The sequence below is a fragment of the Lactuca virosa genome, chromosome 8, assembly GCF_052849685.1.
Source record: "Lactuca virosa cultivar CGN04683 chromosome 8, Lactuca_virosa_CGN04683_v6, whole genome shotgun sequence".
Taxonomy (NCBI): domain Eukaryota; kingdom Viridiplantae; phylum Streptophyta; class Magnoliopsida; order Asterales; family Asteraceae; genus Lactuca; species Lactuca virosa.
The window spans coordinates 265,641,794-265,658,300 of record NC_136433.1 but is presented as its reverse complement, the minus strand read 5'-3'; the positions used below and the strand labels follow the sequence as shown (position 1 = coordinate 265,658,300).

Genomic DNA, 16,507 nt, shown 5'->3' with positions numbered 1-16,507 from the left:
CATCATACTATACAACTTGCATGATTCCAAGTTTCTATCCAACTGAAACTTGGGTGATGAGAATCTTTCCTTATTTGGAAAATTTAGACACTACCACAAATGAAAGAATCAAATTCATATTTCCACTCTTGCTATTAATGGAATCATATAAGCAACAATTTTTTTTCCTTTTCACAAATGCCATTGTAAGGATATTTTAAAATAAATAAAATCAAAATTTTTTTTCTTTTATTTTTAAAAACTTTGCGGAAAAACTATCCTTACAGTGAAAAAGAACATGAAAAACTTTGTTGTTATCTATTCCTAAGCAATATATCATAACTCCTAAGCAACAGCTCAAAATTCTGATCACAGAACCATGCGATCGAGATCCATCTTCGCGATCAGAATCAGCATATACTTCCTTTAAGTTTCTTCACTTTTCTTTGATTCTTAAAACATCAACACGTGACCCAGTCACATTATGTAATGAGGATCTCAGAATAGAACTTAACAGAGTTAGATAATGGGCTCTACCTGATGTAGAGTCAAACTTATTGACTTTAACATCCTTAGGTAAATTTGGCAGCTTTGCAATCAACGCCCCTTCCTTTGGCAAAATAAACATATGGACCCTTTGGTAATGGGACTATCTCAGACTTAGCCTTTCTCTTTACCATTTGGTCAACCGGGTTGACTATGGCCAATCCCTTTCCATTGGGAAGAGAATGCTTTTTCTGGATTTCCAGTGTCACCATTGTCACTGTCCATAAAGTTTTTTGGAAGTTGATCTTCTAATCAAATTTGCTTTACTATCGTTCCAAATCATTGCTGATTCAGCAGCACTAAGCAAATAGATATGATCATTAAGGTTCATGTCATAGTCTGTTTCATAGTAGTCCCAGAGGAACTTACTATATGACTTAGAAAGTGATTGAACATCCAACTTTCTCAAGACTTTGACACCCAACTCTCCTGGCTTGTCAATATGTGACTTCATCTCTAAGATGTGATCATACATAGACCTTGCTTGCCATTAGGGCTTGAGTGACCTTGAACTTGTGGGTTAGGCAGAATAATTGGAGGAGGTGGAGGAAGAGAAGTATGACTTCCATGAGCCAAACTCTGGAAGTCATATTCATTAGGAAAGCTTGGTTTGGGAAGATCATTGTTGTCTAAACCAGACATCAACAATGGGAGAAATTCACGTAAAGTTGATTTAAGTCCTTAATATAACACCCAATATGATATATTAAGGCTAGGACCCAACAAACTATTTTATAACTTGGAAGAGGGATGCCGTAATCCAAGCTATAAAATATTTGAAGGTAGGTGAATGACGATTCACCAATTTCCACCAAGATAAACGAAATGTATTATTAGGTTTTAATTGGTTTTGAAACTCCTAGATTCTTTTGAGATTCATTGAACTTTTCAATGGCATGTTTCAATCTCGATTGTGCCCTTCAGGATTTGTGACTGGGATGCCGAGGATCACAAAACAAGGTTTGAAGTAACCATGCAAATATACTTGGTACCCTTAATATTTACCCCTTAATCGATGTGCCGGTTAACCACACACGCTCCACTAACAGCTTAAACAAAGTGCAAAGTGTAATTTCCTGGATTAGCACCTTATTCACATTTTCCTAAGTAACTAAGATTGGGAATTTATAAGTGTTTAGTTACTTAGTATTTATCATTATACTTATAATGAAGGGAGAATTATAGTCCTTGTCCTACCTGTTCGGCTAACGACCCTCCACCGGTCAAGGAAGCGGTGAGTGAGAGTGGACACCCATTAAACTGCCATTTTATAGGCAGTAACCTTATACCCCCCTTATAGACCGGCTTCGTGAATGAGGCCTACTAATGGTAAGACGACTTGCTCTTATACATATAATATATTAAACTTTTAATATTATAATAGTATAAGGGTGTATTTTAGACATTTAAAATACTTGGTGGTTTAATCTATTAATTAAACTAGACTTTTAATTTAATTAAACTCAAACCATATATTTATGGATTTAATAATACTCTTTTAATTAAACGCTTTAATTAACTATTAATAAAGTCCATAAGAGTTAATTTGAACTATTCAACAAAACATCATAATTCTAATTATTAAACACAAAATTAAAACCATTTAATTAATTGTTTAAGTTATGAACCCAAGAGTTTTAGAATTCAATTCTTTTTTTTCATAAAAAACTTTTCTCAAATTCCAAAACTTGAGGGCAAGTTTTGTAATTCTTGAAAACCTTTGGATTCCATAACTTATGGAATTAATGGTGTTTTATGATGAAACTTTCCATGTTCCATAACTTAAGAACAAGTTATGGAATTCTTTAAAACATCAATACCAAATTTTGTAACTCCATAAAAACTTTGAATCAAATTTTTTTTTTTAAAAAAAACTTTCATATCCATAACTTATGGAAGTTTCAAAAACCCTTAAGATCACAACTTTAAAAAAAACTTTTGAGCTCCAAAATTTTATGACAAAATATGTAACTCCTTAAAACATTTAGATCAAACTTTTAAAACTAATAAAATAATCATATCATTTTATCTTTTACTAAATTTGACCTAATTCAACTCATATAACAAATGATTCAAATTTTACAAATAATTCGTTTTTCACAAAACAAGTAATTATCTTAAAATTTGACAAACGTCATGTTTTTTTTTTCCTTTTTTTTCAACTTGAAAATAAAACATTTGCATCAATATAACAGAAAACAACCCATGTCTCTGATACCACTGTTGGGTTTTGAGCATTCTAACACTCCTATGGTGTACATGCAACCCTATAAACCTTGGATCTATGTTTTCTCTATTATTCATGCAAATATTAACTATTCCAAGGTTTCATCCTAACTAGCATATTATGAAGCACCTATACTACAAAGTTCTAGTTAGATGACATACCTTTTGATGTAGCTTGATGTCTTCAAGCTTTAAGAACTTAGCCCCAATAGTGTGGAAGCCTCAAATGGAATCACAAATCACCAAAACACCTTGGAAGAATTTGAGAGAATATGTATGCACACTAAAATCGGCCCACTCTTATTTTCACACACTTGTGCCAATTTTGTGAGCCAAGGACCCCTTTATATATTATGGAGGATTAGGGTTACATCCATGTAAACCCTAATACCCATGACCTTTCATTTACATAGGATCCATGGGTTAAAAGCTCCATGGACCATCCATGAAAGCTTAGTCCAACCTAAATGAACTTGGCCCATTCCATATATATAAGAGTCCATATTTAATTAGTTCTTTTTGATCACTTAATTAATTCTAAATTAATTCTTGATCAATACTAATTAAATAATATGATTCCATATTAATATATTAGAACTTATAATATATTAATATAAATCATAAATATACTATTCTCAAAAGATTATCCATATAAATTGTGCCGGAGAAGTGCAACCCAAATGGACCATGCCGGGTCGGGTCAAGTACATACCAAATATAGTTATGGACTTAGACATTAATCCAACATCTAATACACAAGCCCAAAAATCCAGGCCGAACCCTTAAGGCCCATTAACAAATTCAGCCGAAAAGCTTACAGTGGGGTTACGCGGGGCGTATCTCCCTTGGTACGTTCAGCGTACAGTAGCATGCACAATCTGATCGGGGACAGCAACCCAGTACACGGGGCGTACTGGAATTACGTTGGGCGCACGCCCAGTTTTGCTTAAGTCCATTTCTTGGTCTTAACTCGTTAAGACCTTAACTCATTTCTCAGATCTGGACTCCCTAATATCTCTTACTCCATAAAGTCAGTGACTTTAAGCCTTTGCATGGCTGATTTAGTCATCAACACTCAAAACACTCATTCTCTTTTCTCATAAAACTCATAACTCATTGATGACTTGATTCTAATGTTCAAGAGCTCATTTTTATGGATCCTCTCCACTAGAAACACTTGAAAGGATAGCTAATAAGCTCTGGAGTGCAATAACTCATAAAGCCTCAAGCTTTGGGACCAAAAACCCTAAAATGGACCATATCATGAACAAAACAAAAGGATGGTAAAGCTTTGAGCTTTATACCTTCAAATGATGCTCCAACCACAGAAAATCTTAGATCCAAAGCCTGGACTCCAACTCTATTCTCTTCCATGCTCCTTCTTCACTCCAATAATCCCACAAGAACACCTACAAGCTCACCATGGACACACATAAGCTCAAGAACAAGGATTAGGGTTTGAGAGGGTTTATTGACTAAGGATGGTGGCCGGGAATGAGGCCATCTCATTCTTTATATAGAGACATTCCCCTCAATTCGGGTTTTCCTTCTGTGCCTAGTACGCCCAGCGTACCTTCTGGTACGCCCAGCATACTAGGTAGCTCCGCTGCATTTTCACGCTGATGAGTACGCTAAGCGTACACACATGTACGCCCAGCATACTCAGCTACCACTTTTCTCAACTAAGGGACTTATCTCGCCAAGACTTCAAACTATCATCACTTCCTCGTTATACTTCCGTTCCCATGAACCTCATATCCATGGAAAGGCGACAAGAAGCCCTACGCTTCAAGCAACTCGTCGCTGCCCCGAGGCTTCCACATGCTCGGGTTTCGAACCACGAACCTTAAATCACAGACAACCCGAAAGAGGATGTTACAATTCTCCCCCACTTGAATTAGATTTCGCCCTCGAAATCTCTCCTTATCAACACATAGATCGAACCCAATAACCTAAGGAGCCCCACCGAAAGGACCCCAATCAAACAACGACCTCTTTCAAGATACCTGAACCCAACAGGAATTCCTGACCCCGAAGAAGGATAGATCCAACTGCCGCTGTGATTCTCGGTTTGACTCTCTAGAACTTGAAACTCTAGTGGTCTATCTCCCTGCCAGATCACTCTCGCATAACATCATCCTGCTAATTGCCCATCGTCTATCAGACTCTAGGAACACTCTCCAAACTCTGATTCTCTAGTCGATCCCGATCGCAACTCAAAAGAAACGAAAAGGTCCTAACCCTCTTTAAGGACCCACCGCCTGAACAACTATCAGAACTCTTCTGAAGGAATGATCCTCAAAACTATGCCCTCAGGCGCAAGAACACGGTCAAGACAGCTCAAAACGATCCTATGATACTCTTAAACATAAGCCCCAGCTTCTCTCAACTGTCCCTTCCAACACTGAGCACCAAGTCGACTCCGACCCAACAGTTTGAACCTCCAAAGGTTACCCACTGCATGCCTAAAAATGATTTACCGGCTTGCACCTCTCAATAACTATCTCAGCTCATAGTGACACACAAGTTACAAAGTTTGCTTTACCCCGAGCGAATACTACAACTCTCATGGAAGCGTTTCACCTTCGACCTCTGTCGTCTACCAGCCACTGATTCCATGCGTCTCGCGGTTCTTCCCATACCAACGCAACTGACTCACTCTGGTCTAAGACATCTGGTGGGGAACAATACTTCTCAAAATGAACCCATCTATGAATCTGAAACCTCATCTTGCCTACTCAACACACGAACGAATCCAGACTCAAGCTCGAGAGTCTGATTCAACAGTAGAATTGGAACCACTCTATTCCAATCTGGTACTCAACTCATGACCCAAGATTCACGAATTTAAACACACACAATCTCGCCAATTCCTTCCGATTACGATAATCCCTTCTCAACCTGGGATATAGCAATTCTCGACCGACACGGAGACCCCAGTCTCGCCCCTGGTTCGGCACTCAAGTTCCCGAAGACTCAAGTGATAAGGTTGTACAAGCCTAAGGACTCCTCTACGTCATACTCGGACAAGTGAATACTACAGCTCCCGGCGGGACAATATTCACCCTTATCGACTACTGAGTGCTACAGTCTCCCCCGTAGTCTTGCGACACTCTCTCACTGACTTGAGTATGCTACGGCTCCCCGCAATATCACAACACTCTCTCTTTAACCAGTGAATACTACGGCCCCCCGCAGTATTACGACACTCTCTCGCTGACTAGTGAATACCACGGCTCCCCGCAGTATCACGACACTCTTCCTCTGACTCACGTATGATGCGGATCTCCGCAGTCACACGCTACCCTTTCTCTCACTGACCCATGGATGCTACGGCTCCCCGTAGTCTCACAACACTCTCTTACTCAATAACTCGCCATGGGCTCACTCCATGGTTTTTCCCCAATAATCCTGAGTGGTTACCCCCCACTCGGATCCACTCGCTCTCTTATCACCTCATAAGCTCATCATCAAGTCATCATTACACTGAGTTCACTAACTCATGCTCAGCAACCCAACATAGATAAGTGCACACACCCAGTCAATTTATGCACTACCACTCCTGATGTAAGTCCCCGTAGGCCAGGCACTTTCCTCAGCACATACACCCTTAGACAGTCCTACTCCGACGACAATTAACTGTTGGGTTCCCACTGGAACAATAAAATCACTCGGGTACCTCGGTACACCATCACAACATCTTACGATGTCTTGCCTCAACCACTGATCTTCCACTTACGCAACTTGAAACCTCGAAATATTCTCATCTCACAAATTGAAACACAAAAGAAATCGTCAACGACTGAAAACATGCAGACAAAAATCAGAAGCTCCATCCTCTACTGATCACCATCCATACGTAACTACTCATACCGACTCTGCAATTGGTTGACATATCAACTGCTGCCCCTCCTGGAGTATAAATCACAATCTATACCGATACCATCATCTCTCAGCAATTGCACCTTGAAATCAGCGACTCGACTGCCTCGAACTCAACATTTGCAAACCTTGTTCCTCGTTTCATCCACCAATAACCCAGATTTCCTGTGTCCGCACCGTAGATCTCCATAACCAGGTATTTAATAGTACCTGAGTAAATCTCTAATCCTCTTAATAAAATACTCAGTCCTCCCCCACTCAGGGTTCGAACCATCACCAATTGGCATACTCACAGTCTACTCCACAGACTATTTCACCGGGTACATCACACTTAACTCTTGGAACGTACCACGTAATCACATCAACGATCTTCCCGATGGAAACCAAGCAACTCCAAATATCCCGTAACTCAGACAAAAATCTCAAAATCCTCTCTACGTGATTGCCTCTAGTCATCTCGAAGCCTCAGACCGACACACCGCCGGATACCCTAATTGTTTCGAAATAATCCTGACTCTCGGTCCGGAAATAATGCACTATCACACACCTCGTCCCTGCCTCCTCGACCAGCCTCCCAATACGGGAATCATCATCAAAGCACGAGACCTCACTCTCACGGCCGATACACAACATAACGACGAGGGCCACTGCCCCAGTGTACTCCTCTTGATCACCTGAAACCGCTGCTAAAAACATGCCTGACTCGACTAAAGCATCCCTTTTTCCTCATCTCACTCTCCACTAATAGTTCTCTCGTGGCATAAGGAATACCTCGCAGCAAACATACTGTCCAAATACTCTGGTGAAAAGGTTGCAACCTTATGTTACCCCACAGGGTTTACCTCCAACTCTGAAACCGGAAACTCTTATCTCCTTCGCTTCTTCCAGAAACGGGGACAACGCAACTCTTGTCACAGAAGGTGACGTCTCATCTATCGGTCGATTGCTCAACTCAGATAGCGATCCTCCAATAAGCATCACCTCTACTCATCCCTGAGTCTTGCGACTCCGACTGGCATCTCACCAATAAAATCCCCCGAAAACTAACTCGATTTCCCTCTCAAGGTAGGCTCCATTAAAACTCGCTTGACATGGCCCTCGGGCCCCACACGCTATCACATCTGATCTCGGTCTAATCAATCACAACGGGATAACTGGTAAAACCAGAAGCACTAACCGCCACAAATCATGGTACTCGAACCATGTGATCGCCTCTCAATTTGCTACGAACCATGGCAACCGAACCATGGTATCTTTCTTCTCAATCTGCTACTTAGAGCCTCTGGAATTTTCCCTGTTTCGAGTATGGGTCCTCTGCTTTCAGTAGTACGGGACCATACTACCCGCCACATCTACCCATACTTTCCACACGGATCGTCCCAGATTTCGTAAGTATCGGCTCAACCTTCCCGATCATAAATCTCGTTATACCTAGTCGCTCTTCAATGAATACTCTCCTCTATCAGCGTATTCATCTAACTAAGGGCTCTCCCTAGGCTCCTCCTAGGTTCTCACACTTCTCTGCCATTAGCTGCTGAAGAACTCCTTATGATGCCAGCCATCTACCTCCTGAATATCGTCATATTCACTTAGTAGCTGACTCCCAACATCAAGAGTCCCACAAAGCACGAAGCAAGCAGCATTCGGGCATCAAATAATCTCTACCAACACATAAAACCACTCTAGGTTACAACTCCACTTGCTCTACTCACACTCAAAAGTTGTCACCGAACTCAAGCAACTCTACCCCTCACGGGTATCTAACTATTCTCTCAGTAGGATCCTCCGATGCTCATCTAGGTATCTCTCCTAGATTACTCCTCTACTCAAAGCTCTCTCTCTCTCTAAAAGATTCCTGCTGGATACTCTTACTCCGCACATACTCAAAGCACATCACAGATAGCAAAATTCCTAGGCTAAGGCATCACAAATCAGGCAACTCTAGCCCTAAGATATGAAATACCTAGCATATCTTCTAGCATGCATCACTAATATCTCAATAATAACTCATAACACAAATAAGTAAGGGTATTCTGTGAAATCACCGTTCGGGCTCTGGCTGATTGTACACACTGCTCCTTCTCGTTTTTCTCTTAGAAACTCTTGCTCGTTTTAGAAAAATCATTTCTTTTGAAAACTTTTCTCAATTCCTCAGTTTGAGTCCAGATATACCCAAAAGTGCATCCGAATCCCTCAAACCAAGGCTCTGATACCAACTTGTAACACCGTAAATTTTCAAACAAAATTTTCAATTAAAATCATATAATTCTCATAACACATATCACAAAAATCTCGTTTATTTAATTGATAGATCGTAATTCCATAATTGTTTAACTACAACTCTAGGATCCTCAAAACATAACTCTTTCTCTAGTGTGTACAATCAAGCCGGCGCCATCCCGCGATCCTGAAAAGAACCTGAAACACATATCACATAACATTGTAAGCACGAAGCTTAGTGAGTTCCCCAAGATACCATACACAGCTCATTAGCCACTCGAGGCTATAACTCAGTAAGACCCTCCGGTCAATGTGTCTCAGTGGGACCCTCCGGTCCCACAACTCGGGTGGACCCTCCGGTCCTAACTCAGATGGACCCTCCGGCCCTAACTCGGTAAGCTCAGAATAATACACAGCATAAATCACATAGACATAATGCAGGACATCACAGTACTCAATATAAGCACATAAGACATCTCAGTCACACGAAAATACCACTCATGGTAAGGTATAGTGAGAAGACTCACCTCGGATGACGACATCTCCTATAGACGTTGTTGCTACGCACCAGCCAGTAACTCTGTTCCAAACCCATAATTATCCCAATTAGGAACTAAGTCCAAAACTCTCACTCATTAGGTCTAAAGGTAGTCCACTAACCAGCCCATCAAGGACCTAAAACCCATTGGGCCCACCAAGGCCCAATAATAGATTGGCTCTCGCAAGGCCCAATTCTCAATATAAATGGAAAGCCCAACTCAAGGGCCCAAAGCACAATATAATATTTCTCTCCTCAAAGTCTCTAATACACAAGCCCAAAAATCAAGGCCCAACCCTTAAGGCCCATTAACAATTTCAGCCCAAAAGCTCACAGCGGGGTTACGCGGGGCGTATCTCCCTTGGTACACTTAGCGTACACTAGCATGCATAATCTGACCGGGGACACCAACCCAGTACGCGGGGCGTACTGGAATTACACTGGGCGCACACCCAGTTTTGCTTAAGTCCATTTCTTGGTCTTAATCGTTAAGACCTTAACTCATTTCTCAGATCTGGACTCCCTAATATCTCTTACTCCATAAAGTCAGTGACTTTAAGCCTTTGCATGGCTGATTTAGTCATCAACACTCAAAACACTCATTCTCTTTTCTCATAAAACTCATAACTCATGCATGACTTGATTCTAATGTTCAAGACCTCATTTTTATGGATCCTCTCCACTTGAAACACTTGAAAGGACATATAATAAGCTCTGGAGTGCAACAAATCATAAAGCCTCAAGCTTTGGGACCAAAAACCCTAAAATGGACCATATCATGCACAAAACAAAAGGATGGGAAAGCTTTGAGCTTTATACCTTCAAATGATGCTCCAACCACAAAAAATCTTAGATCCAAAGCCTGGACTCCAACTCTATTCTCTTCCATGCTACTTCTTCACTCCAATAATCCCACAAGAACACTTACAAGCTCACCATGAACACACATAAGCTCAAGAACGAGGATTAGGGTTTGAGAGGGTTTATTGACTGAGGATGGTGGCCAGGAATGAGGCCATCTCATTCTTTATATAGAGACACTCCCCTCAATTAGGGTTTTCCTTCTGTGCCTAGTACGCCCAGCGTACTAGGTAGCTCCGCTTCATTTTCACGCTGATGAGTACGCTAAGCATACACACATGTACGCCCAGCGTACTCAACTGCCACTTTTCTCAATTAAGGGACTTATCTCGCCAAGACTTCAAACTATCATCACTTCCTCGTTATACTTCCGTTCCCATGAACCTCATATCCATGGAAAGGCGACAAGAAGCCCTACGCTTCTAGCAACTCGTCACTGCCCCGAGGCTTCCACATGCTCGGGTTGCGGACCACGAACCTTAAATCACGGACGACCCGAAACAGGATGTTACACTTGATGCATACGACAAGCATGCTTCAAAGGACGAGATTCGGGTAAGAGACGATTAGCCAAGAAAATAAACACCCAAGCCTTATAATAAGTTTTTGATAAGGACTAGGCAATCTCACTTTGAAAGTGTACACAATGCTAGGAAATCAGTATGAGTGGGTGACTCAGTGTCATCTTAGCAGATGGTCTCGCTGATGAGATACTTAGAGAGATTTAGGCACATACAACAACATGCTTCTAGGGACAATGGATTGTCAACAGTTACATACTTTTCTTATGAAATGTCACCGTCAACTCCTGAAAGATACAATGATATTTAGAAAGAATGGCCATAGTTGTTGTAGCTTACGTAAGAGCCAGCTCTAGAAATCAACCGACTTCAAAGATTATTATGACCAGCTTATCAATTTTCAGCTTGGTTGCCTTTTTCAAACTTGATTGCTCCCCATATGCTTGTGATTCATTGTTTGAGACACTTTGTAAACATAATGTATGATCATAAATCATGACATTTCTCGTCGGTTTCATTAAAATGGTGCAAATGAATTTGCAAATCCTGAACCAAATGTGTATTGACACATTAGGTAGACCGTCACCAAGACCCATTTGAAACCATCTAAAAACATCACATGATCAAACATCCATTCTATCTCTCTTTTAACTTCAAATATGTGCCTGAAATCAAAGAAATTTAAACACATAATAAATGCGTAACTGTTATGAGCTTTAGGGGTAAATAAGTTTTAATGTTCATAGATAAATTGAAAAACAGACACCATATAAAATTTTTCATCCTAAGACAGGAGGGGTAAGGTAATGTCTTAGTGAATCATGGTGACAGTAAGACACATCATCGACATGAGGGATTGGATTTGTGTCCCTGATTAGTATAAATCAAGGGACATTGACGATCGTTCTAGATAGTGTCAAGTTTCAGTCTTGAACTTTTAAGTTGACCATGAATCCCTTAGTACATCATCAACAGATGATTTCACCAGCTGATACATGTCAACTCATCTTAGGATTCACCATGAGAATTGGAGTTGCACACATGTCCCTGAAATCAAAGGCAAGATAATATTGTTACTCTTTGTTGTTCCCCCTTTGTTGATGATATGTATATGTGCATTCTCCGGCTTATATTTCTATCAAGCGGATAGAAAATATACTTAAAAACTTTTGCTAAGAAGACGTACACAACATTTTTTTTAAATATTTAACTAAAAGGAAATAACTTTAATAACTATGAATGAAAATATACAAAAGAAAACTGATTAAAACTGTAGAAATTTTTATTTATTTATTTATTTATTTATTTATTATTATTATTATTATTATTATTATTATTATTATTATTATTAGCTTTAAATCATAATAAAAGAAAATATAAAATAGTATAAGTAAACAAATGCACAAAAAAACTAGACACAAAAACTTAATCAATAATTTGAAAAATGATATTTTTTATTTATTTAACTAAAATTGAAATAAAACTATTGAAAAACTTAAGAAAATAATTCACAATAATATAACTCAAAAGAAAACTTAATTACGGTTTTGGAAAATCGATTTTTTTGTTTATTTAAATTAACCATTTAGGTTAAAGATTAGAAGCGCAAATCATAGAACACCTCCCACACAACGTCGTCTGCGTTCTAACTCAACTACATATCGCCTTCTTTGGTACCTGATAAAGTCTTATCGGTGGAGGATCAATCATAAGCCTTTAAACACATACCAATTAAAGGTTTGTATCGTTCGGATACACTTCAAGTATAATTAACGAATAACAAACTAACTAAACAAAGGTCGAACACAAAAATAAAGAACACGAGTAATCAAAAGATGTCTTTCACCAAGAAATGGGTGTTCTCACCAAGAGAACAAGGTTACAAAGACGGTCAGCAAGACATTGACGACACCAAGCAATACATTAGGGTTTCAGCCTAATGTTGATTATATACTAAGCTATTCTAGTGGATCTCTTCAGTCAAGGGATTTTATCTAATCTAAATATAAACTAATCTATGTAAATATTTGATCCTAATCACCAAGATTACGGATCAGACAACAAACTAACTAAACAAAGATTGAACAGAAAAATAAAGAACATGAGTAATCACAAAGATGTCTTTCACCAAGAAATGGGTGTTCTCACCAAGAGAACGAGGTCACAAAGACGGTCACCAAGTCATTTACAACACCAAGGCATACAATAGGGTTTCAGCCTAATGTTGATTATATACTAATCTATTCTAGTGGATCCATTCAATCACAGGATTGTATTTAATCTAAATTAAAACTAATCTATGTAAAAGTCTTATCCTAATCACCAAGATTATAGATCAAACATCTATTCTATATATACACAATATAACTTCCTAATATACAAATGATATATCTTCCAAAAATATAATGATCACCAAGATTATGGACTTCAGGTTGATGCTGATCATTCTAGAGTTGGCGTTGGCGCTGGTGCTGACGCAAGCGTTGGTGGTTAGGGTGTTTGATTTATCAGATCATAAGTGTGAGCTTACATTAATCACCTAAAACAAATATCGACCAAGACACCGCCTCCAGGACAGAAACGAGACAAGGAAGGAGAATCAAAGAGGTCGAGGTTTTTAATTCTCTGTTTTCGTTGCCATCATCACCGTCTATTGACGGTCCAGATAAATACCTTGAACTCTAATTTCGTGTATTCCCTTCAGAATTCATCACTATTTCTTATGTGTTTTTTGGGTGTAGTTTGATTACTTTCATCGGTTTTGTCTATTGCAGTGATTGCATGTCGTTTTTTGGGATTGCTTCCACCAAACTCCTCTCAAATCTTGAATACTCCCGAGGCGACATTTCGTTTGTGCTTTTGGTTCTTCCATGATCGACCCTTCAATTGCTGCTCATGCTAATCTTTCCAGGTAACTTCAGCCGACATCCCTCCCTATGCATTTTCGAAATAATTACTCGATCAGAATCTGAATTGATTAACATGTTAAACACTCCAAACTGAAGTTTCTATAATCGAATCCAAACAACCCTTTAAATCAACCAATTTTTTGTTATGCTTTGATGAATGTTTCATTCGGTTTCTTATGTAACTGCAATTTGGTATTTTTCGGAATGAGAAGTTTCTTGAATACAACTTTACTTTAATTGAAATCTTTTTCGTTTTTCTGGGATCAAAGTTAATTTTCCTTCAAGAACTCCGTATAGAAGAATCTTTAGTGATGTTTAATCTTCGCTTCTACACCATGGTCTGTTGTCCCTATAAAAGCAACGAAGGTAGTCCAGAGGTCTAATAGACAAAAATCAGTGATTTTTGTTCTTAAAACCTGAAATACGTAAAAAATACTAAATTTATTTTCTTCATCTTTTGCAAGTGTGGGAAATTTCAGTTGCTGGAAAGATTGCTGCAAAAGTTTTAGCTCGCCAACAGAAAGTATTAATTTAAATTAATGTTTGTTCTTTTTGGTGTTGAGAAATGACATTATGGTGTTATTATTTGTATGAGAAGGGTATGAAGTTTGTAGATTTATGAAAAATGTTGTGTTGTTCATGTTCAGATCTGATATTGCCTGGAAGGATGCTAGGCGACTGGGTGCAGGGGCAATAAACAAGTAAATAAGAGAGGGAGAGATGAGGGTAAAAGAGTAAATTTGTTTTTAGAGAATAAACGAAAATCCTACAATCGTTTTGTGCATTAGTTGTTGGTATCTGATTATTGCTATTGCTCCAGTCATTTTGACAAGTTTGTGGAGCTTCACTTCGATGAGAAGGGGAAGCGGAAGATGGTGATTTCATTGACAAGGTTCTGAGGTATCAGCAAAAGGGCATACAAAATATAAGTATTCCTATAGTTGTTTAACATTGTCAATTTTATGATATTATAATTCCCTTTTTAATCTTTTTTTTTTTTTTTTTTTTTGGTTTTTGGTCAGCAGTTTTCTGTCATGTTCAGGTCCAATATGATGCTACACGAAACTGTTATCTATTCATATATATGATGCACATCATAACACAAAAGCATCTAAGGAAGCTGCAATAATTACACACATTCGTATTGGTGAATGTGCATTTGAGTTTACTACTTCATCAGTCACTCATCATGTACACAATCTTTGATTTATATAGAAAATACCGAAACTACCCTTATTCAATAAATGTCTATGTTTTTTTGACAGAGAGTGATTAAGTGGATCAGGAGTTATATACAGTGTATGTTCCAACAAAGCATCTTTAATCTTTATTGCCAAATTACTTTACAGGAGATCTGCTTTTGATGAAGTCGTGTTCTCCAATTATGGTGAAAATTTGTTATATTTTCTAATTTACCCCTATTTATGTCTTTTACTAACTTGACCTTTTGTTCTTTATATACACAATATGTTTACTCATAATAAATTTATTGGCTATTTTTTTGGTTATTGTACATTTTGGTGTGTCTAATGGCATTGATGGAAAAACTTCATATTTCCCAGAGCAAGAGCAATGGAAGGTGCAACTTGCCATTGAAGGTGAAAGTTCATATTCGGCTTATCCATTTCTTTGGCGATTCGATTCGAACCCCGCAAAGCAGGGATTCTTCCCTAGTTTAATTCCACAGGAGAGTGTTATTGCTTTTAAAACTAAACCCATAATCAAATAACATATCTTATGCATGGATATGAAATGAACACTAAACACACTACATATAATATAATAGATTCATTAAAGACATTTTTTTATTATTCTTTTAGCAATACGCCTACGCCTGGTAACAGAAAGGTATACAAGACGCCTGGTAACAGCATCGAAAGAATGGACGCAAGGATTTTATTAGTTTCATGGGCTTTCAATTGAAAATTTACAATGTTGGCCCCTGTGAAATTCCCCTTTTTCTCATAATCTACCCAACTCTTAATTTCCAATACTACGTCAATATTAGAGATTCCAATAAGCCCTTAATTTTATACCTCAACATTAATTCACCATTTGTCCCATTTTACTTATTAATTAATTATCATAAATATGAAGTAACATCATTTTTATTTAATATAATTCTAGTTATAATCATAAAACTGAAATCGTTTACAAACAGGTGTATTCGTGTAATGGAAGCCAACTCCGTTAACAAAAGAAAATGCGGATCGTTACATACATACATCCCTTGTCCAAGCCTCCTCCCACCTAAGTTCTGGTTTGATGCTCTTCTTTCCGCTGCACACACTTTTAATCTTCTTTCCACCACCACACTTCAGTATAAAACTCCATTTGAATGATTATTTGGATTCTCTTCTACATATTCTCACCTTCTTGTTTTTGGTTGCTTATGTTACCATAACACCTCATCCACTGTCCCTCATAAACTGGCTCCCAAATCTTCTGCTTGTGTGTATCTCGGTCCGCGTCTAGATCATCGTGTGTATCAATGCTTAGACCTTTTTACTTAAAAGGTCATCATATCGCGTCATGTTACCTTTCATGAATCCCATTTCCCATTGTTAGGGAAAACAGATGATACTTGTCAAGACTCAAAACAAATCTGATGCCATTTGTCAAGTTCTGATGACCCTTTGTTAAGAAGTAATGTGGATAACAAGCAAAACTAAAAGCACACAAAGACACAGTATTTATGTGGTTCGGTCAAGGTGACCTATGTCCACGGGCAGAAGGGGAGTATTCTTTATTTCAGAGTTCTCAAACAGAAGTTACAAGTACAATTCACCAGAGATTCGTCCTACTCACTAAGGATACAAGATACA

General features: G+C 38.6%; 1 long non-coding RNA gene across 4 annotated transcripts; it reads left to right on the top strand.

The window, feature by feature from the left end:
- The first annotated feature begins 13,185 nt into the window (after window positions 1-13,185).
- LOC145133211 (uncharacterized) lies at window positions 13,186-15,376 on the top strand. Of its 4 annotated transcripts, none has more exons than XR_013718473.1 (6): window positions 13,186-13,464; window positions 13,548-13,684; window positions 14,147-14,205; window positions 14,330-14,582; window positions 14,708-15,069; window positions 15,245-15,376. It is a non-coding gene; the product is annotated as an uncharacterized LOC145133211 (long non-coding RNA). The 4 variants fall into 4 exon arrangements; XR_013718474.1 differs by lacking the exon at window positions 15,245-15,376 and having other exon boundaries at window positions 14,330-14,408; window positions 14,503-14,582; window positions 14,708-15,178; XR_013718475.1 differs by lacking the exon at window positions 15,245-15,376 and having other exon boundaries at window positions 14,708-14,873; window positions 14,948-15,178.
- The last annotated feature ends 1,131 nt before the right edge of the window (window positions 15,377-16,507 follow it).